The 21,578-nt window shown below is 40.0% G+C and overlaps 1 protein-coding gene across 5 annotated transcripts in view; it reads right to left on the bottom strand.

Moving 5' to 3' along the window:
• WDFY3 (WD repeat and FYVE domain containing 3) overlaps positions 1–17,353 on the bottom strand; it is a 320,770-nt gene extending 303,417 nt beyond the window's left edge. For all 5 annotated transcript variants that reach the window (XM_032764847.2, XM_075066120.1, XM_032764845.2 and 2 more), the window contains exon 1: positions 16,910–17,353. The gene's annotated coding sequence lies outside the window, so the exon portion shown is untranslated. The remainder of the gene's footprint in view (positions 1–16,909) is intronic.
• Between the last annotated feature and the right edge of the window lie 4,225 nt (positions 17,354–21,578).

The raw sequence follows: 21,578 nt of genomic DNA on the forward strand, positions 1-21,578 counted from the left end.
TATTCAGTTCTGGTAATGCTGTCTCAAAAAACGTGCATCAGAAGGTATAAAGAACGATGACAAAAATATCAAACATGGAAAGATTTAAATATGAAAATACAAAAAATTATGACTACTTTGGAAAGGATGAATAAAAACAGGCATGATGGAAGTATTCATAATAATGGCTATATAGAAAAGGTCAGAGTTCTGCCATTTACGCTCATCGTAAGTAAAATGGTCATTAAAGGAAACTCAAAGGCAGCATTATGAAAACTAATCAAAGAAAAAAGTTATGTATAAAAAAGCTAATTAGTGAAACGTTACCACTAGATACCATTGATATCAAGACCTTGGTGAGATTCAAAAAAAGAATTAGCCATTTACGTGCCTAATGATTAGGTCCATAGTTACAATGAATAGGAATTTAAAAAATAGGGCTATAAACTGGTCTTACTATACAGTGCTGAAGCTTGAAGTCTTAAAAACTTACTATCTGAACTCCAAGTTTTCATAAACTTCTTCCTTAGACAAATCCTCAATATCAGATATCACAAACAAAGAACTCTGAAGGAAGATAAAACAGAAACCGATTGGACAAGAAGTTATAGAATGAAAATGGAGATGGGGAGGATATTCAGAGAAGAAAGACCCAAACAACAGATGATGTACTGGAACCCCCAGTGCCAGAGCTGATGAGACAGACCAAAGATAACACAGAAAAGCTCAACAGAAGCACAACTGAAAGCTATCACAATGACATGAGAAGAAGCTATGACTGCACCAGGAGACCAACAAAGGCGGAAGTCAGTGGTGAAGGCCTTATTTCTGCATGAAACACAGAGGCATGAGAGAGAAATCCTCATGGTTTCAAGGTATAAACCGGTCACTGAAAAAGCCAGAATTTAGAAAGCAGCTCCTCCTGTTGGCAGGTGATTTCATAAGTTATCTACAGTGGCATTTCTTACATCATCTTCCAAAACACCTGGTACTGGCCAGTGACAGAGTTGTGAAGGCCAAAAGTATAACTGGGTTAAAAAAAAATTAGGTAAGTTCATGGAGGATAGACCCATCAATGGCTATTAGCTGCGGTGGTCTATCCTGTAGGTGTCCCTAAACCTCAGACTGGATAACCGGGGGGAGCGGGGGGGGGAAGAAGGGGAAAAAAAAGTTACTCAATGAATTCTCATGTTCTGTTCATCCCATCTGAAGCACGTGGCAACTGCGACTGTGTCAAAAGACTGGATACTGGGCTACATGAACCATTGGTCTAATCCACTATAGCCAGTCTTATGTTCCCAATCCACAGAAAATCTTAATGTAAGGATTAAACTCTATATTTAGTTCCCTAAATTGTTCTTTTGTTGAATTCACACAAACAAAAATACATTGTTGTAAAACTAGGCATATTTTATTTTCTTATACATTCAATTTAAGTGAAACTGAATGTATCTTAACTCTCAAACTGCCAAATCAGGGAAAAGCATTCTGTTCTGGTAAAGTTATACAGTCTATCATGTCAGAACCTTGTTAATGTTCTTCTGTTTTTCTTTAATAAAACTGTTTCTTACAAATTAGTTTTATAAAACTGATTAACTTAAACAATCCAATTACTCTAAACTCGGATGACCAAATAGCAAGTGTGGAAAATAGGGACACTTCCCACCCCCTCCCCCGTCCCCCAGGAATGAAAGAAGGTACAGTTGCATATATAAGACTAAGCCCCAAATATCAGGATGGTCCCAATACTATCAGGGCATCTGGTCATCTTAAGTTAAACCCCTACTGATCAGTGTAATTGGTGTAGGAAAGAATGGTACAAGATAGTTATTTGAAAATACAAAGGGAAAGGAAACATTAAACATAAATCAGGCCTTTGCTTTGGATTTAGACAGACAAGGTTATCTTTTCCTACTAGAATACTGAAAGTTGCTAAGTAAATAAATAAATTACATATTTAGAGGACAAATATTTACAGTTTCTAAGACAACACTTAATGGTTTTGAACAAAATTAAGCTTGTCCATTAATTCCTGACTGTAATTGTACTCCCAGAATTCTGTGCCACTGCACAATGCAGAATTTGAGGAGAATTAATGTTTTACACAGAATTTCATTTTTCCATGCAGAATTGGTATTGCAGAGCTTCTGGCCACCATTAGAGGCCGCTGGACCCAGCAAAGCTCAGCTCTCCAACTTAAAAATATAGGACAATGCCAAGGAGAAGAGGAGCTGGAGGGTTCTGGGCAGCAGCTGTTCCGAACACATCCTGAAGAAAGTAAGTGGCATGCAGGAAATGTCGTACAAGCCCAGGACCCAGCATCAGGCTTTCTCCTTTGGGATTCTTGGGCTCTGAGGGGTAAGGGATGCCAGTATCTGGGTGAGGGGAGAGGAGGTGCTCCACAGCAGGACTCTTGGGGGGAAGGGGGTAATCTGAGAGCACAGGGGCAGAGTTTTCCCCAAGATGTGCTCAGCTGGCACGTGACACACCCAGACTGAGGTGCCCAATAAAGCATAAATGAGAAACAGGAACTGAGTTGTCATAGGGTTTTCTTTAACTGCCTACTTCTGGAGGAATGTTTTTGTTGCCTGTGTTGTTACAGATGTACTTGCTGACATATTCTGAAATAAATTACTAAAATAATTGAAACTGGTGTGATTATATTGCGTTATTTTGACAAATAAAATATGCAGAATTTTAAAATTCTGCATACATAATTTTTATTTTTTTGGCACAGAATTCCCCCAGGAGTATAATTTCTCCTAGTGAACTTTAGAGGTTCTAGCTAGCTTTAGAGGTTCTTTACTGTAATTCAGTTTCTCAAAACCCTGATCTTATTTAATTCTCTCTTACAAAATATTAATGTTAATTTAATAGTAATTCCCTGCTAATACTTTTTCAACTCTATTCAAAGTTAGTATTAGGCTCAGAGCACAGACAATTTTTTGCTTGTACTAGATTTCACTTGAGCCCTGCACAAGTTACATTCCCTGCTCCCCATCCACTCCTACCCCCAAACTACAGGCAAACTTCCATGAACACATGCTTCTAGTGCAGGAGAGTGAACGAGCATACCTGGGTCCTTTGATTAGTATTATTTTGTTAAAGTTACCTACTCTCATCAACAGAGAAAAGGCCCTTTAACCTACTGCACTGAATTCCCAACATATTGTTTAGTTTACTTACCATGACCTGAGGGTCTATATCATGAATCAGCCTGTCACAGAAAACCACTATACGTGTTCAGAGCAACCCAACAGATTGTTAGCAAATGACATTAATTAAGCTTCTTCCTCCCCTTCCATAAATTATGTTCCTTCTCTAGAACATAACTTTATCAAAAATTATAACACTAGTACACATTTTAAAACCCAGTGATACAACATAGTTACAGTCAAATATTTTATGGAGTTACCAAACACCAGATATAGCACGTGGAGGATTTCACCATCTCCACTATATCACATGCTTTCAGGAAAAACTGGAAGCATTGAAACCACCAGCACTGTGCCAGGTTTCCTTTCAGGCACTGAGCAACTCATGGGGCTTCAAATTCCCTTTTTTTAAAAACTAACTTTAGATTACCTCTGACACCATAACATAAAAGCACAATACACTGGCATCCTGGTAAGAGACTGGTCTTTCCCCCTCCCCCCAAACCATCTGACATGGGTCAGGCTTTTAGAAGAGGTTAATACCCCTGTCACATAACAGGGGTCAGCATCAGCTGACTCCAGCAGCTACTGTTATAGATAGTCAAAATTGGCCCCAATTCTATACAAGTATTTTCTAGCCTGAACCCTGTGGAACTGCACAGAAGTTCTCAGGGACTTGAGGGTGCTTCTTATTGCAATAGAAAGATCATTTTAAATAAGAAACTGAAATTATTAAAACAATACTGTCAGGGGCTCGAGTCAAAGTCAAGCCTAATACCTGAAACTATTTACTTATTTTTTTTAAACTGGCTAAATTTCAAGTTGATGGTGTTGCTTTAAGTGTCTTTCTAAGCCTAAGGTCACAGACCTAAGCAGTGAGAATTGGGCAGAACCAAAATTTAACATAAAACCCCCTGTGTTTTAAGCACTAAGTTACATTCACATGAGCAGCTACAAAACCATTCTATTTAAGGAGGGGAGGGGGAGGGGAAAGCTTAAAAATAGAGTTTACTGTTTTTTACTTTGAAAAATGTTTACACTTTTCTTTGTATATCCTTTTTTAAAGCTAAACAATAAATAGAAGAGTGAGCGGGAAATTATTTTTGCAAGTGGCTAAGCATCTTCTATCTTTCAAATAAACACAGAGCTAGCTGCAAATCAGTTTAATTATTGGAGAAGTTTAAGTACTTAAAGACACAATTCAATGACAGCTAGATATTTTTATTTTAGTTTGTTTTTAAAAATAGTAAGAATTCTCCACAACTGCACTAGGCGCTAGTTGGTTGTTGCTGTTGGGGTTTTGTTTGTTTGTTTGTTTGGGGAGGTGGGGAGGTTTGAGGGCATGGGCAGGCAATCAGATGCTATAACTGAACTCTGCTTCTCTGACCTAGTCATTGGATTAATGCTAAAAAAAAAAAAACCAAAAAACAAACAAACAAACAAACAAACTACTGGGCCACATGATCTGCAGTACCAGCAATTTATAATAAAATACATTGTAGTTTTATTTTTTTAATTCAAACTCAAATTAGTATATTTGTATGTATTACACTTAATATATTGTGTTCTCATTTGAAATGTTAACACGTATGGAAAGCATGTTACGCATAATCATTTCTAATAGAAATGAGAACTGCAAGTCAGTTTCATTTCCCCTCCCCTTCCCACTATTAAGATTACAAACATCATTGTAGAAAAACAAAATAGAAACTAAATGTTAGATTTATTCTACCCATGTCAAAATATTTTGACACCAATCTTCCTGATATGCCATGTATTAATTATTATTTTAAACTGGATAAAGTTAACTAGCTTCCCATAAAAGTTAACTTATACGTAAGCAAAGTTTTTCAGAGTTCGTAAACTTTTATTATTTAAACACACACCTATTGCTGGGCAAGAACTGAAAATAAACAAATAAACCACAATTCTGGTTCACTATACAAATACTGATTGTGTGCACTTACTCCATGTGTTCTCTTGTCACAGAATCATTTTTTTCATGCAAATATACATATGTGCCTTTAAGTCAACAGTAAGACAGAGCCTCAGCTGCTCTAATTTACACCAGGTTAGAATCCAGTCAGTTTCCTAGTTGGTCTAGATTCCCAGAGTTCTACACATTCATGCTAGCATTATAAATTTTAAGGATACTACGGCAAAGAGAGATCCAGTTTTTCCTGATACAGCACTTTTTAAAAAAAAAGACTAAATTAAAGAAGAAACTGAAGGCAAAATACTTAAATTACCAAAATGTATCACATTCAAAGCAAAATACACTTAAAAGAAAATGTTCTGATGTTGTACCTTTAACTCTCCCTAAAAAGGAAAAGCTTGAAGAAAATATGCCCTTTTTTATTTTTTATAGGCCAGCTCAAAATCTAAATTAAAAATGCATCCTTAATACTTTAGTCACTTTGCGTAAAATTGTGAACAAGAAACTTTCACAAACCTAATTAACAGGCATACTAACATCCTCTTAGACGAGATCCTCAGAGACTGAGGTTTTTATATATACATTGCTAAAAATGTTGATGACTATAGAGCATGAGCAATTAAATTGTGATGGCAAACCAAAAATACATCAGTTCCAGTATTGACATGACTATTTCAAAGAAAACACTATCCAGTTTTATCTCAGAAATTCTTTTCAGAGACTCATTTTTGCCTCGACTAACCTAACTAAATTCCCTAATAATCTGAATTTACATATTTTCACTCATTATTAATTAGAGAATGGGTAGTAAGAAACGATGCTGTCAACTCTGGCAATTTTATCATCTCTCTCAATATATTTGGTGTTTCTCTTAAAACCCTAGAGCTTAGACTCACGTTATGTGAGAATCTCTGCTTTAATTTAAAAATAAAAGTTCATTTCTAAACATTGTGAAGAAAAGCTTGAAAATACAACCTGAGTAAGGCCTAATGGCTCAAAAACCAGAAGGCAAATTAGAAATCCACAATGTATTAGGTATTGTTTTGTTTTTTTTTTTTTTAAAGGGCACAAAAAATAGGAACAATAGGGAAAGAATAAAAGATGGAAGTTCTTGGTGCAATTTGAGGGGGGGGGGGTGGAGGGTTGCCAACCTCAGGACCTCCAAAATCATGGGAGGCCTCAGGAAATCATGCCATCTTTTTGCCACTCCAATCAACCAACATTTGTTTGAAATAAAAATATTAATCCTTTTAGTTATAAATTCAGGTCTCAAGATCACTGCTAGGGAAAAGAAGTTAAGATTCCATAGTGTCTAGCATTCAAACAGATGGGAGAGGGAAAAGACCTATTAGGCCAACTACTTCAGCCTCATGGCAGCACAGGACTGTTTGAGCACAGCATCCAGCGATTTTTTCTGTCTAATTAATAACAACTTGAGTAATGGTTTTTACTTCTCCAGTTTAACAAATCTTAGTTAGTCAACTGTTCACTATGCTCAGTGTGTACTGTGATTTGTTTGAAGTCATCCCATTAACCCTGTTTTTATTCCTTAATCCATTATAAGCACTTCTCCCTTATTTGCATTTTACACCACCCAGCTTTTTATACATCTGCCTTGAAAAGTTGTCATTCAAATTTACCATCCCAAGAATAAATTCCCCTCATCCACACTTACTATTTATGATTAAAATTGCATATAATCCAAAAAATTGGTGACAAATTTTCAGTGTGTTGTATACTTTTTTCATATTTCCTCTAGACATCTTCTGGCCAACCTAGGCCTATTTAATTCCTGTAATCAGTCTCTCAAAGCCTCCATCTCCCATATCACAGTTCAGGGCAAACGCAACTGTATTTCCCCATCCCCATGATCCTCCAAAGCCACTCCCTCTAGGCTGCTGGCTCTTCAACCATCACCCCTCTTGGGTGAAAACTCACGACTCTATCCCTCCTGGATATTTCCAGGCTGCACAGCTCCCTGTCTACACCGTGATATTCCCAGCAAGCCAGACTGCCTGAATAGGCTGGTATCTGCACTTTACTTTCTCCTCAAAGGCTATCAGAACAACTATAATCACCAGCACTCGCAAGTTACCACACAGCTTTACGTAAATACATTTATTCTTCAGGTAAAAGCACTGCAGAGAAATAGCTTTTTAAAAAACTAAAAAGACTTCTTCCTATTTGCATGCTAAAACCTTGCCAGCAGAGGTCACCCATCAGTCTTATGGGGCCTCAAGTCCTTTCAAACCCTGCTCAGGAAGGTTAACCCACCCTCTACCCACTTTGGACAGAGAGTTCTGTCCATTTGCTCATTCAGAAAGAAGGTCAGAGTCAGTTTAAACTCAGGCTATTTCTCCAGAAGTCCTTTATTTGTCTGGTGGTCTCTGGAGAATCCAGTTTGAGATAATACATGAAAGCCTCTCCAGTACTTATCTGGAGATATTACATGAGTGAATTTGCTCAATCACCCCCCACTGTTCTTCGTTTCTGGAAGAGCTGTAGTCACTCCCCCCCATGGAACTGGCCCAGAACGGTACATATGCTTAATACAGTAGTATCTCCCAAAGATATTGCAGGAAATGGTCATATCTTCTAAAAACAAAAACAAAAAAACAAAAAAAAAAATTTTTTTTTTTTAAAAGATCCCCAACCTGTAATCTTTCTGTCCTTAAAAATTTTTTAAAAAAGCATCTCCCTATCAAGATATCCAAATAACCCAGTACAAGTAACACAGAGATGAGACTATTTTAAAAACTCCCTTTTGGCCTTCTTCTTTTTAATCTCGGCTCCTTTGTTGCAACAAATTAACCATAATGCTTCAGTTTCAGAAATTATTCTAAGAAGAGTTTGTCAACTCCGATGTTAGACAATAAGCAACCTTTAGTTATCATGATATTCAACTTTATCAGCTGAAACAACATATCACCAAAAACGAGTTTAAATAAACCTAATTCATCACTATTTATTACTATTAAGAATTTATGAACATACATGAACGACACTGTAGAAAAGCAAATCAACAAGCATGCTTACCCCCCCGCGCCACACACATACACATATTTGCGGATGGATGGTGAGGAATGGCAAGATGATCCAAGCAGAAGTAGATCCATTAACTTCCACTCTGGCCCTCCCCGCAAGCCACATCAATGCATAGGATGGCTTCAGTAGATCTAGATGCCTCAGCATTCAGTGAGCAAAAAGGCTCCCACAAAACATCTCCTAATCCTCTCCCACCTTCACATTGCAGATCTAAAAAGCAGATCTAAGAAGCTTCTTCAGAAGGACGAAAACAACCAGTCTCACAAAGGAAGGTAGCCAGTCCCCGTAATCAATAGCTTAGTTTTCCCCACATTGTACTATAAAAACAAACATTCACATACTTTATTACAAAGGTCATTAATGTACCAGCAGCCAATTCTTTGCATAAATTAAGCTCTAAAAATGAAGGTATGTTTACACACACTGCAGTGTGACTACTGTCACATCCCCATAATACCAGACATACTGGTACTTCCAGGAACACCATGGGCCTCTATGACCCCACCCACAAGGTCACAGGAACAGGGCAGAGTGACACACTCTACAAAATGGCATTGTGTGCGAGAGATACCAGACAAAACCACACACAGTTTAATACCAGTACCAGACAGGGACCAACCCATTTAAAAACAGGACTGTCTAGATTAAAATCAAATGTACAGCCTGCCTAACTGTGATACCTGAGTGTATCTATTTCATACCCTTCTTTGTAACTTTTTTCCATACATCTATAGAAAGTTAAGAGGATGTCTTTTTACCATTAAACATTACCTTTCCTGATCATTTATGTTTTTCACATATGCATCATTCATTCTAAGCACAGTCATGTGCCACTGGTTCAAAAAGTACAGTAGGTATTAGTTGTGTGTGCTACCCCAAAGGGTGCAGAACTGTTTCTCCTATAACTCCCTCACATGCTTATAATGGGAGGGGGGGGGGCATTTGTTAACCAATGAGGAGTCTTTCCTAGGAGAGTGTGTTGGTCTAAACTTTTTTATTGGCAGAGTTTTAGCTTTAACTTAAAAAAAAAAAAAAAAAAGGTTCTAGCCCTCACCATAGCAAATTTAATTTTCCAAATGTGAAATGAGTATTGTTTTCTTAAGTCTGCAGAAGAGATAGCTCCAGTGCCATTGCTACTGCTCACAGCTTTGTTAACCTGGTGAAGAAAAGTAAGTCAACAAGGTTTGCGGGTGTTATGCAGAACCCCATGGGTATCAGAAAAACTGTCAAAAATCATGTCAGTTTCACAGCCCCAGTAAGCAGAGATAGGTGCAGCACAAGGTACTGAAGTTTATGGCAAAGACCAGTCTCAAAAAACAGAAGCACAGAGGGAAGGGTGGAATAGTCCCCTCAATAGTTAGGATGATCTAGGGAGAGTTGGTTTAGAAAACCCCCTTAAGCTACTTGTTAAATTAAGGGTGAGTGAAAATCCACCTTCCTAAGATTCTTACAGGTAAAGAATTTAAATATATAAAAAGCATTACCTATCCATATGCACTCATTACAATTTCTTCCTTACTATTTTCCCCATTTAAAAGAAATAACCAATCAAATTAGATATAAAAAGACCAGCAACAAAGCCATATAAAGGATTGAAATAAAATATTTAGGAGTCAGAAAATTTCCCTTGGTAAGGTTGATCAGACAACACTGTTCAATCAAGTTAATTTTTTTAAATGGCATTTTCTGTTCCTCTTTTACTCTTCAGCATGATATACAGCGTATGCAAAGTGGCCAAGTTCACATTGCTAGAACCAACATAATTTTTGTACTTATTTTGATTATGAAATATTGATCTTGCAACATTAACTGTAATGTAATGCTATTTTTGCATTTAATAGATGCAATATCTAAGTCAAACGTGTTGAGGCATATTGTGGCAAATGTGTTGAGGCATTCTCTATGAACTCTACCTTTCCACAACTGAGATTACTCAGTAAATAGACTTTGTAACGAAAAATCACTGTATATTATCTATTTCCAGAAACCCAGAGTATCAATAAAACCCTTAAGTAACATTTCTAATCAGTTATCAGGTGATCCTATAGATTTTATGAGTTTGTGTTGTCTGAACTATTCAGTAGGGAGGACAGTTCAAACCTGTATACAGCAATTATCTAAAACATAGCAGATGAACAAGGGGATGTCCACCTTGTGAAAGCTATTAATTCCACACAACATATGGGTTGCTAGCAAAGCAGATAGTCTCAAGGTGAAGAGCACAAAAATCACTTCCAACACACATTTTCCAAGCCTCAGAGAATTCAGTATTTTTCACCCAAATACAAACTTTGCAACTTCAGTATCAATGGTCTGTGAAGCGGTTTTTTGTCAATACCTGCCAAGATATTTTCAAATGTTTAACCAAGTTCTATGCTTTTCATCAGAACTTATTCCACACACTTACGTTGACCACTCGTCCCTTATTTTAAGGCAATTCCTTATTCACTGATTTCTCCCTTAGAGAGGGATCCCTTAGGGTGATCACCCATCCAATATTTTAAGGCATATTAAATATATTAAAACTAATACATACTACTTTAAACGTTAAATTGAAGTGTCTGATAATTGTATTACACACTTGAGGGCAACAGATTGTACGCTTGAGAGGAAAATGCACAAGTGACAAGATGTTTCCCTAAAATGTCCTTTAAATTAAAGTACTGCCCCTTATTTTTCATGTGGTTTTCCCTTATTTCCATCCAACATAGGTAGTCACCCACTAGACTAGACAACCTCACAGATAACAGGAAACCAGAAAAAAAAGCATCACTTTTTACACTGCAATGGTTCAAATACATTATCAAAGAATTTTTGTGCACAACCATCAAATTGGTTAACACAGGAGTTCATTTAAGATTTCATCTATATCACATCTTATAATTTTATCTTAGCTCAAACTAAGCAGAGTATGAACAGGCCAGTATTACCGTGCAAAGCCCTTACTTACTTACAAGGAAAGTAAGTTGCTGCAGTAAATAGCATTAATGATTCAGCATATGGCACTGAGAGTATATGGTAACAGTTATGCCAAAACATTAATATAATGCCTCAATACGGAGTCTGAAGGAACTGAATTGCTGGAGATGACACCTTTCAGATAATGTGCAAAACTAAAGTCCTGACTACTTCTGGTTATTGAAAATCCACAGTGCTTTCTGGAAGCATAAATTAATCCAAGCATCCCGGACAAATTCCAATTAAGGTACTACAATCTCCCTATCTAAATATTACTCATGTAATTCCAATTCAATATGGTCATCTTACCTAAACTGCTGAGTATGTAATATTGTGCTATACTGCACTCCAGAGGTAGCGGCATTTCACTTTCAGGTAAACTTATCCAAGGGCTTGTGTACACTGGCACTTTACAGCACTGCAACTTTCTCACTAAGGAGTATGAAAAAACACCTCCCTGACAACGGCAAGTTTCAGCGCTGTAAGGTGCCAGTATGGACAGTGCACCAGCACTGGGAGCTGCATTCCCAGCACTGGTAGCTATGCCCCTCATGGAGGTGTTCAGAGCACTGGGGGAACTCTAACAAAACTATACAAGCCACGTTAAAGCACTGCCAGTGTAGACAAACCCCAAGTAGTTAAAGGATTTTGAGTTTCTTGATAAAATGGTTCTCTGACCCTCATCACTGGATAGTTATCACTGCTTGGGTGACCCAAGTGATGAATTTCCTTGCTCACAAAAACCCCAAAACACAAAAAACATTATTTTAGGGTTTTTAGCTCTGGAGTCATGATGGACAGGTACTTTTAAACTTTTGAAGACAACTATTATTTGGAATGTTCTGGTTTTTTAGGTTTTTTTAAACACATAAAAGGTACATGTTTTGAAGACATCTATCTAAAGATACTGAAAATGGAAATCTGCGAAGAATTATACTATCTAGTGATGTATTTTACAATACAGAAGTGAAAGATCTGATCACATTTTTCAAACTGTAGGTTTTGAAATGATTAAAGTAGCTCAGTTTTAGGGGCACAGCAAATTGTCAATAGATTTTCCTACAGTTTAAGTACCTCCCAGGCAAGTGTGATTATAAAATATTTTGGTAAATTATAACTAGGGCTTGTTTGTCATAGTAAATCATTTGAAAATAATCACTGTCTGGTCATGGAAAAAGAGCGAAGAGTCACACGCTTATAACAAGAGGTGCCAAGAGTCAAAGACAACATTGTTTAAAACAAAGTATCATTTATTTTGCAATAGAAACCAATAAAAATAATGTACAAATATTTGAAAATCCCTACCCAGTGCCTGGAGCTTCACTCCAGCAGCAGTCAATAGCACTGGACAAAACACCTGCTACTGCCTCCTTCTTCAGTGCTGCTTACCTGCATAATTGGTCTGCAGAAGCTTAGCTGAATGCCATGACTTATCTTTAAAAACACATACATACAAGAAATAAAAATTCAGATCAACCCAATTAAAAAAACCCACCAGCAATGGCTAATTGGCTTGTAACACAACTACAAAATAAAGAGGTCAGGGAGAGAAAGAGGAACGGAAATAAGTTGCAGGGATTTTTCTATGTGCCCAACATGTATGTACAAGACTCCTATTTAATAAAACATCCTGTCTCCAGCAGTACCAATACCAAATACTTCAGAATAGGTGCCCACACCCAAACAGAGAGTCTATAATGCATCTAGTCAGTTGAATGACATTGGCTATGTCGTTTTCCACAAATATTTACAAGCCTGGCCAAGCTTATTTTAGGAAAAAAACAGCAAAAAACAAGTATAATAGAAAGGGTGCCCATTTTAGCAGTTAGAAGCCTGTGCATACTATAAATCCAACGCACATCTGATTCATTGAGTTTAGGATGAATATACAGCACTTAGCACAAGGGGATAACTCGATGCTGACTGGGCCTCAATGGACCACTCTAAAATAAATTTAAAAAAAACTGAAGCACCACTATGAAAAAAGAAAAGCTTATCATGGGTTCTCTCTTAGAGTAGAAGCCTCACCAAACTACAGTTGAAGTCAACAGTAAAGACCACTGCTGATTTCAAGGGCAGTCAGATAAAGCCAAAACATCTCCCCATCTCTGCCTTAGCCTATGTTAATGCTGAAATAACTGAAATTGTATACACTCTCCCCCTCAAGATCTGTAAGATTTTATTTTTATCTGATACCCTAAACCATTAAAAAAAAAAATCTTATTTTCCTACAACTTTTTTATCCACCCATATAACCAAGTGTAAAGTGGCATTTCCATGAACTTAAATTTCATGATAGTCCTAACCTGTCCTATATTTGCCCAGCTATCAAACAAAAATCAGACAAACCTGAGCTGAAGGCTATTTAGCTCACCAAGCACTCCTATTTAGATACAACTGAATTTTAAGCAAAATTTTAAGATTAAGTAAAGAAAGGACAACCACAAATCAACATTTCACTGCTAAACTAATGACCGGAAAAACAGCATGTATCAACTAATGATGATCTGTCAACTCATCTTGATATATTAGATATTAGCAATCCTAAAGGATCTTTATATCTTGTAAGATTTGTCTGTCTACTCCAGCTAGTATTAAATCATTTACTAAAATTACAAAGTAGTGTTGACTTACATAAATGCATCAACATTTGTTCAATAACATGCAACATGATTTAAAAACAAAAATATTTACAAAGTTAGTCTGTTCTTAAGGCATAGTCAAAGATACTATATATCAAGCATATTAGTGTGACCAACATCTTGGAATCCAAAAGTTCTGTTAATTTACAGTTAAAACAAATAGATTCTAGACTCCAGAAGTACATCATTTTTCTGCTGTCCAGTAGTCTCGACTCTGGTTTCCTTGCTGTTCATGAAAACTGAGGGCTAAAAGGTTCAAGTGTATTAATCAGCAGTCCCCTTTTGATTCTCCAGAAGTGAGTTATTCAGTGAGCCTGAGAAACAGTCAAGATATAATATGTTGGGAAATGGAATAAGTGCTTCCCTGACTACGCTGAATCAAGTGTTAAGACTTTTTAGGGGACATAGAAAACAACCTCTGAAGGATACTAGATAAGATGCTATTCTTCTTGCTTACTGTCTATTTCCTATGGCGGACACATTTACTACATCTTCTCTGCAGAGGAGGCCTGATGCTTGGCAGACCAATAGGTGGAAAACAGAAGGAAGACAGAAGGCTCTGGAATTATGACTCAGTTGTTGTGATTTATGCTAGGAATTTTCAAAAGTAAAATTGTCTTAACTGAGATATATACCTGTACTCAATAAAATATTGTGAACTTTAGCTGTGTATACGAATGGAGTCTCAGTATTGCTGCCTGCTCAACTACATAGTCCTGCTATCTAACTTAAATGATAACACACATTTGTTTTGTCTTTGTGTGTACACCTACACATTCTGAGGAAGAACATGAAACCATCACATCTCCTTGTCTGGTAAATGATATACACTGCATTAGGGTTTAAGAGGACTTGCAGGATATTTTCACTGGAGGATGCCACATGGCCACAACTGCCACAATTCAAGACTTATGTGGTTCTCCTAGACTGAAAGATTCTAAGGATGTGTGTTTAATATTATAGTAAGGCTGAAAGTGAAGAAAGTTACATATAACTGTATTACTACTAGTTTGGTTTGTTTTTACTAGGATAGTCCTCTCAGGGCTCCCCATAATTATGTTTTGAAGGCTTCAAACCACAAGAGATAGAAATGTTTATTTGAAACTATTCTTCTTATATACTCTAGTTAGACTAGTCCTACACACACTGCAAGAAGTGGCTTTGGTTCATTTACAGTATTTATGCCACCATTCTGGATATTTTTACTTCCTGTGCTTAGTGTACATTACCTTTGTTTATTGAAGAGCTTAAATAAAATGAGATGTTTGTAAATGATGCCTGACATAAAACACTTAATGTTTTTATGTTTTTAAACAGCTAAAAAGCAAAACTAAAACAAAAAAAAAGTTATTACACAATAATATTTTACTATTCACACGAACCATGTGTCTGCTAAGACTCCAGGGTCTTTCATGTATTAAAAAGCTTAAAAATATTCATCCAAACATCTGAAGAAAAACGTGCCTGAATTTTCAATCAATTTTCTCCATCACTTTACAAGTATTAATTAAAACAGTAAAAGCAACATTTAGGCCCTGATTTAGCAACACACTTAGCACATGTTTAAGTCCCATTTAATTCAATGTAAATGCAAAGAAGTACAAAAAAACAGAAAGCTTAAAACTGCACGTTAAGTTGCAAGCAGGGATGAACTTGTCCAGTTCCTCCAAAATATATACTACTCTTCAAAATACCATTCAGTGATGCTCTGCTGTTTTTATTTAACTGCATCGTGCCACACAAGATACTTAAAATGTTCTTCATATAATACAGATGTATGCTTTCTTATCTTAAAAACGAAAAATGCGCTTCTTGCTATCATATACGTTCTCTCAACATTTTACAAGGACACAATTTGGAACTAACCCATGAAGACAAAAGCATTATGCAACGCCTACATTAACGTGTTTAACCACCACACTGTTCAGTAGAACATTTCACCTAGATTAGTTGTGAAACCTATAGAGCAAAAGGAAGATTTTTTTTCCCCTTCTTTGCACCGCTGTGTTTCTGCTTTTTTTAGGATGTTCCCCACACGGACATTTCCAACACTCTTGTGCAGCCATCAAGGCTGCAAACTAAGGTCCTGATCCTTCAAGTTGACATATACACCTTTACCCCCAATATAACGCAATCCGATATAACATAAATTCAGATATAAAGCGGTAAAGCAGCACTGGGGTGGGGGGAGGGTGCACGCTCCAGCGGATCAAAGCAAGTTCGATGTAACACGGTTTCGCCTATAACGCGGTAAGATTTTTTTGGCTCCCAGGGACAGCATAATATGGGGTAGAGGTTTATGTGTAGACTCAACATCTGCACTGAGGTCAACAGGGCTCTAGGCAGGTGCAGGAGTCAACCTCGGCAGTTCAGTTTACAGGATTGTGGCCTAGAATTTAAATTCCTGGGGAATAAGCTACAAATCTGTAATTTAGCCTAGAACTGCAACTCTGGATAACAACCCCCCATAAATGATTCCCTCCAAACTACTCTTCTCTCACCCCCTGCGGGGACATGAATAAAACTCCTCCTTGCTTTTAATCCCGGTTCCACTCCCTCCTCTCCTTCCAGGGCAACCGAGCCAAACACTCCTGTGACACCCAACGAAGTACACGTCGTTCCCCATTGACCAAATACAAAGGTATCGGTCGTTAGGCTGCGCGGGGGAGACCGGGCCGCGATATACCCCTTCTCCTGGGCTCTCCCCAGCGGAACAATCCTACCGGGGAACAACAAAGGGCAGCAGGCAGAGGGTTAATGAAATCACTGCAGGGCCGCGACACTGCCGGCGCTCCCAGGTCTCTCTCGCCGCCCCGCCAGCGGAGCTGGGCTTTACCTGTCCCTCTCTAGGCAGGACACACCATGATCGCCCCCGAGCCAGGCCCCGCTCTCCAGTGTCGCCACCTGCCTCCCCCAGCGGGGCGCGGCCGCCCCACGCCTCTTCCCCAGGTATCCCTGAGATCCCCCCCTCCCCAGCCCGGGCAGCTGCAGGGCGCGGACGGATGGAGGCACCTCCCGACCCAGCATCCCTGGGAACTAGGGAGCGGAGCCGCCGCCGAGGCCTATGGGGGGCGCGGGAGACGGGTGGCTACGAAGCCCGACATAGCGCAGGCAGCTACCGCCCTCGGAGGGCCCGGGCCGGCTACACACAAAGCGGCCGGCCCGAGGGGAATAGGACGGGTGGCGGCACTCACCGGGAGGGGGTCCGACCTCCGCCCGCGCGGGGGGGGGTTGTTATTTTAAATAACCGAGGCTGCGGCTCCCGCAGAAAATTCCCTGGCCGGCTCCGCCGCTACTGCTGCTTCCACACCCCGCTGGCCACTCTCCCCCATCAGGAGCGGGCCGGGCCGAGCGGACGCGCCAGGAGCAGCCGGAGCCGCTCCCTGGAGCTGCCGGTGGCCATTTTAATCCGCCTCCGCTTCCCGAGTGCCCGGCTCCCAGCGCTGCCTCCTCCCGCCGCTCCGCCTCCCGCCTGGCTCCCTCCCTCTGCTTCTCTCCTCCCCCCGCCTGAGTCCTCCCTGATCCCGCTCCAGCGCCTGGGTTCTCCTGATACCGCCTGGGAGCGGGCCGCCTCCACCCACCTCATCTCTCTCCTCTTCCCGCCCCCCAGTCCTTACCCCGGCGGCCGCGCGCGCTCTACCCCCCGCCGCCTGGCTGCGGCGGAGCTCGGTAGCCGCCTGCTGTAGCCCGGAGACCGCCCGGCGCTGAGGGCTCGCCACAGAAGTGGTTTCGGGTGCCCCTTCCCTTCCGGGCCACTTACAGCTCCTGGTGGCGTCTAACTGCACGGTAGCCCCTCAGGCGCCCTGCCCTTTCCTCACGCCTTTCGCTGGGGCATCCCCGAGCGCTGGTCTGTAGTCAGCTCCAGCCTGGCACAGCAACAGAATAAGCCGTTGGGTGACTGCAAAATGGTTGTTGACCGAACTAGGGGCGACGCAGATGTTGCCCTGTGCCACCCGCAGCCCAGATCGCCCCTGCCCGCCTTTGCAGGGCTCCCTGGGGCTGTCACGTTGAAAAAGACCGCATCAAATTGCTGCAACAAGGAGCACGGTAAACAGGATCGCTTTCCAGCAGTACCCAACTACCGAAATATGCTGCTTTTCCTCGAGGAGGAAACTACATGCGCCCTCTTTGTCGGTACTCCGGCTGTAGCTCCGTCGGGTGATTTTTATTTCGCTCCTGTATCCTCAGGGAGCAAGTTCTGCAACTTCTCCTCATGGACATGAGCGCTTTTGAGCTGAAACACCCCGCAGCTGTTGAGGAACGGATGTCACCGAAAGAGAGAGGAGGTACTCCCCCTCGAGCAGAAACACCCTCTCTACAAAGCTTAAGCAGCAGTGCCTTCCCCTTAAGCAAGAGGAAAATGAAAATTTCATATCCAATTGATAAGAACTGTGTTTGGTACACTAAATAGTGAAAATAATTAGCTGAATATTTTTAAGTTTGATCTTTACACATGACAGGATTAGAACTGTACCAGCTTTAATACTATGCTTTCTACATACTGATCTATCATATTTTAATACTTCAATTTTTGTTCTATTAAAGGTATGAGGACACAGGAAAAATGATTTCTAATAGGACATCACCATAGTGAAACTACCTGGGAGTACTTAAGAGAAAGAGACAACTGAAACAGACATGAAATTAATAACTAAAGTATCAGGTCTAAAGAACAGACAGACTCTCTCACTTACCAGTTACTGGTCAATGAGGAAAATTTAAATCAAGTCTGAGAAATTTGTTTACCAAGTGAAAGGGAGAGAAGAAATGAAAGCAAAGATGATACCTATAAAACTAACAATGAAGGAGCAAGCCCCAGTTTAACGTTGACTTAAAATAGTCCACCAGTAAAGGTAAAGCTTTTGACTTTTCTGTAAAAGCAAGTGCATCTTAATTTTAAGAAAGATATCAGCTGAACATTATTAATGTTATACACAAAAATAAATTTATTATTTCTACACTGGATGACTGGGAGAAAACATTTTGCCAGAGAAACTCCCATTAATCATACTTCAGCGTTATTTAATGTTTCATAATTAAGGGTTAGATCCTGCAAGGTTCCATACAAGGAAGTGACACTAAGTGGAACAAGACAGAAAGTCTTATTAGTGCTCAGCTGCCTGCAACACATAAAGGCTAGCTACTAAATTAGGCCCTGTTTCAATCATCCAGATGCTCTGTTTATTAAGTATAGTTCCTAAGCAGATACATTTATTGCACAGAGTATATAAGTATGTCCATCCCCCATCTCAAGTCGCTTGAGAAATCTGGCACTGACAGCTCAGTTTGTATTTAGTCACCTAACTAATAGACTTTCAGAAGTGCTCAGCTCCCAACTCTCAGTTTTCTTCAGTGGAAGTTCTTCTGAAAGGCAGATGTTATTTAGGCTACTAAATAGGAGCTGGGTCCTTTGGAAAATGTCCCCACCTGTTCAGGCTGTCATGAACAACATGTGCTATGCTATAGTATACCCTGCTGCTATCCAGCCAAATCCTGATTCCATTAAAGGCAGAGGTAAAATTCCGATGAGCAGGAATAGGTTCTTGAGCATCAGCAAAGTGATCCTCACTACATATCCACTAGATCTACACCATGGAAGCCTGTCTTTGCTAGGAGACTATTTCTATCAGAGAATTCATCCGCTAGAATCCCTGCTGTCAGTGTTCTGGCAGAAGCAAACTTTGGCTCTAAATCAGGAGAATAGACTGGCCAGTGCTTTAGTCTCTTACACGGAATGCAATTCCCTCACTGATCTCTTACAATGCTTGCATCTCTCCTCATTTAGACCCAAGAGCAGTAGGCATACTAGTAAAAAGTTGCATGGTATGTTTATCCTAGGGCCATTTAAATGTAAGCAGTGACAGAAAGCACTGTGTGAAATTAGACACTCAGGTTTTCTCAGCTGAAGAAAATGTCATCTACCACTGCCTCAGCACCTTTCCATTGCAAACTACGTGTTTTAAACTTGATAAGTGAGCAGATTTCTATCTCTTAATAGCTACATCTCTCCACTCCTTAGACGTTCAAAGTAAAAAGCATTTCATATCATAGTGGAAACAAAACTGGGGTCTTAGCCACTGATCTCAAGGGATGTATGATCAGGCACGTGTAGAAGTAAGGCAATTGTGCAATATTATACAATGGAATGCACTGAAAAAGAAAAAAACTATGAGGGGACAAAACCAGGAAGAGTGAATATTTTTGTTTGTTTGATGCTACAAAGTGGGCATTTAGGCCTACTGCTGGTTAGTTCAAGGGCTAAGTTTATACTGCTTTCTCCTAAGTGGAGAATGTACACATGGCAAACATTGATTTTAACATGCACCTACATCCGATGCACGATCACACTGTCAATTATAGTCCTGATCAGAAAAAAGAGAAAGTCTGTTCCTATTGAAGAAAACAGAATTACTGATTTCATCACTGGGAGCAAGCTCATAATTTGAGGAAGGGAGCTTTGAAGGTCTGCACATGTATGTTACTCTTATTACACAAGTCATGTTTAACCACCCCTATTTTCCCCTACTGCACATCCCCACCATGCAGCTTGATATCTAAGTTTATTAGCAAAAGCGTAGTCAGAGCACCAGCCACAATTCAATGCTTTTTGGAATAAAAATATTCAAAGTAGACCTAGAGAAAACCAATTCATGCCTACTGTGGTCAAAGTGCAACGTAATGTGTATATTACACTTCAGCAGAAATTTATTAAGTAAGTCTTAGTTCCATCACAGATATGCTTAAAGATACTTTCATATTTTCAGACATACTTGAATATCAATTTCTTTCCCAGCCAACTTCAGGGTACAGAAATCAAGTATAGTAGCATCAACACTGTGAAATACTCTTGTCTGAATAGGCCAGATACAAATAAAGCTGAACAAGTACACAAAGCTCTCCAGATAGCAGTGAGAGTTGCATGGACAATTTATACACCAGCTATAACAGTGCTACTCCATTCACAATGTGTTGTTTTCCTCTCCTTTCTATAATAATATTGCTATTTGTAGTTCCAATATTTTGGTGAATTGTCACACAGCTTACAAATAGTAAGCTGAAAGGGTCCTGTTGACTGGTACTGGACAATTTCTTTCCAATCTCCTCAACATCTCTCCTCTTACAGAGCTCATTACAAGGCTGCCCAGAGGATTCAGTGGGCCTGGGGTGGCCCCCGCTGCCGAATTGCCACCAAAGACCTGGCACTTCAGCGGTGGGTCCCAGGGCGGAAGGACCCCCCGCCGTGAGTCTTCGGGGCACTTCGGCAGCGGGTCCTGGAGTGGAAGGACCCCCCGCCGCCAAATTGCTGCAGAAGAAGCTCCGTGGGCCTGGGCTACATGAGAGTTTTCCGGGGCCTGCAGAGTGAGTGAAGGACTCCGCTACAAGGGCCCCGAAAAACTCTCGTGGGAGCCCGGAGCAAAGTGCCCCACTTGCCCCCCCTCCTCCCCCCCCCCCGGGTGGCCCAGGGTCATTATGACTAACTGCGTATCTTTTTCAGAGAAGATGCTGTTTAGGGTAATTTACAGTACTGTAATTAGAGAAAAGAAGGCATTTCCAATAACAATTTTTTCCTCCTTACAAAGCAATTGTGCACAAGGGATTGCATTCATCTTTTTTTTAAATAACATCATAATGTAATTTAAAAATTCTTTGCCCATTTACTACCGCCACCTTAGATGAAGTGGCAAAGTACCTGCCTCTCCGTTTGTTAGCTCAGTCCCTTTTAGCCTCGGAGACACAGGCTTGGGCAAAGTAAAAGAAAAAAAAAACCCTTCCCAATCTCACAGGGTCTGGCTGATCCCTTCTCAGCCACCCCCTTGCTCTAGTTTCCTCTCCTTCTAGGGAGAATGCAATCTGCCTTGCAAG

Source organism: Chelonoidis abingdonii, chromosome 5 (genome assembly GCF_003597395.2).
Source record: "Chelonoidis abingdonii isolate Lonesome George chromosome 5, CheloAbing_2.0, whole genome shotgun sequence".
In the NCBI taxonomy this organism is placed as follows: Eukaryota; Metazoa; Chordata; order Testudines; family Testudinidae; genus Chelonoidis; species Chelonoidis abingdonii.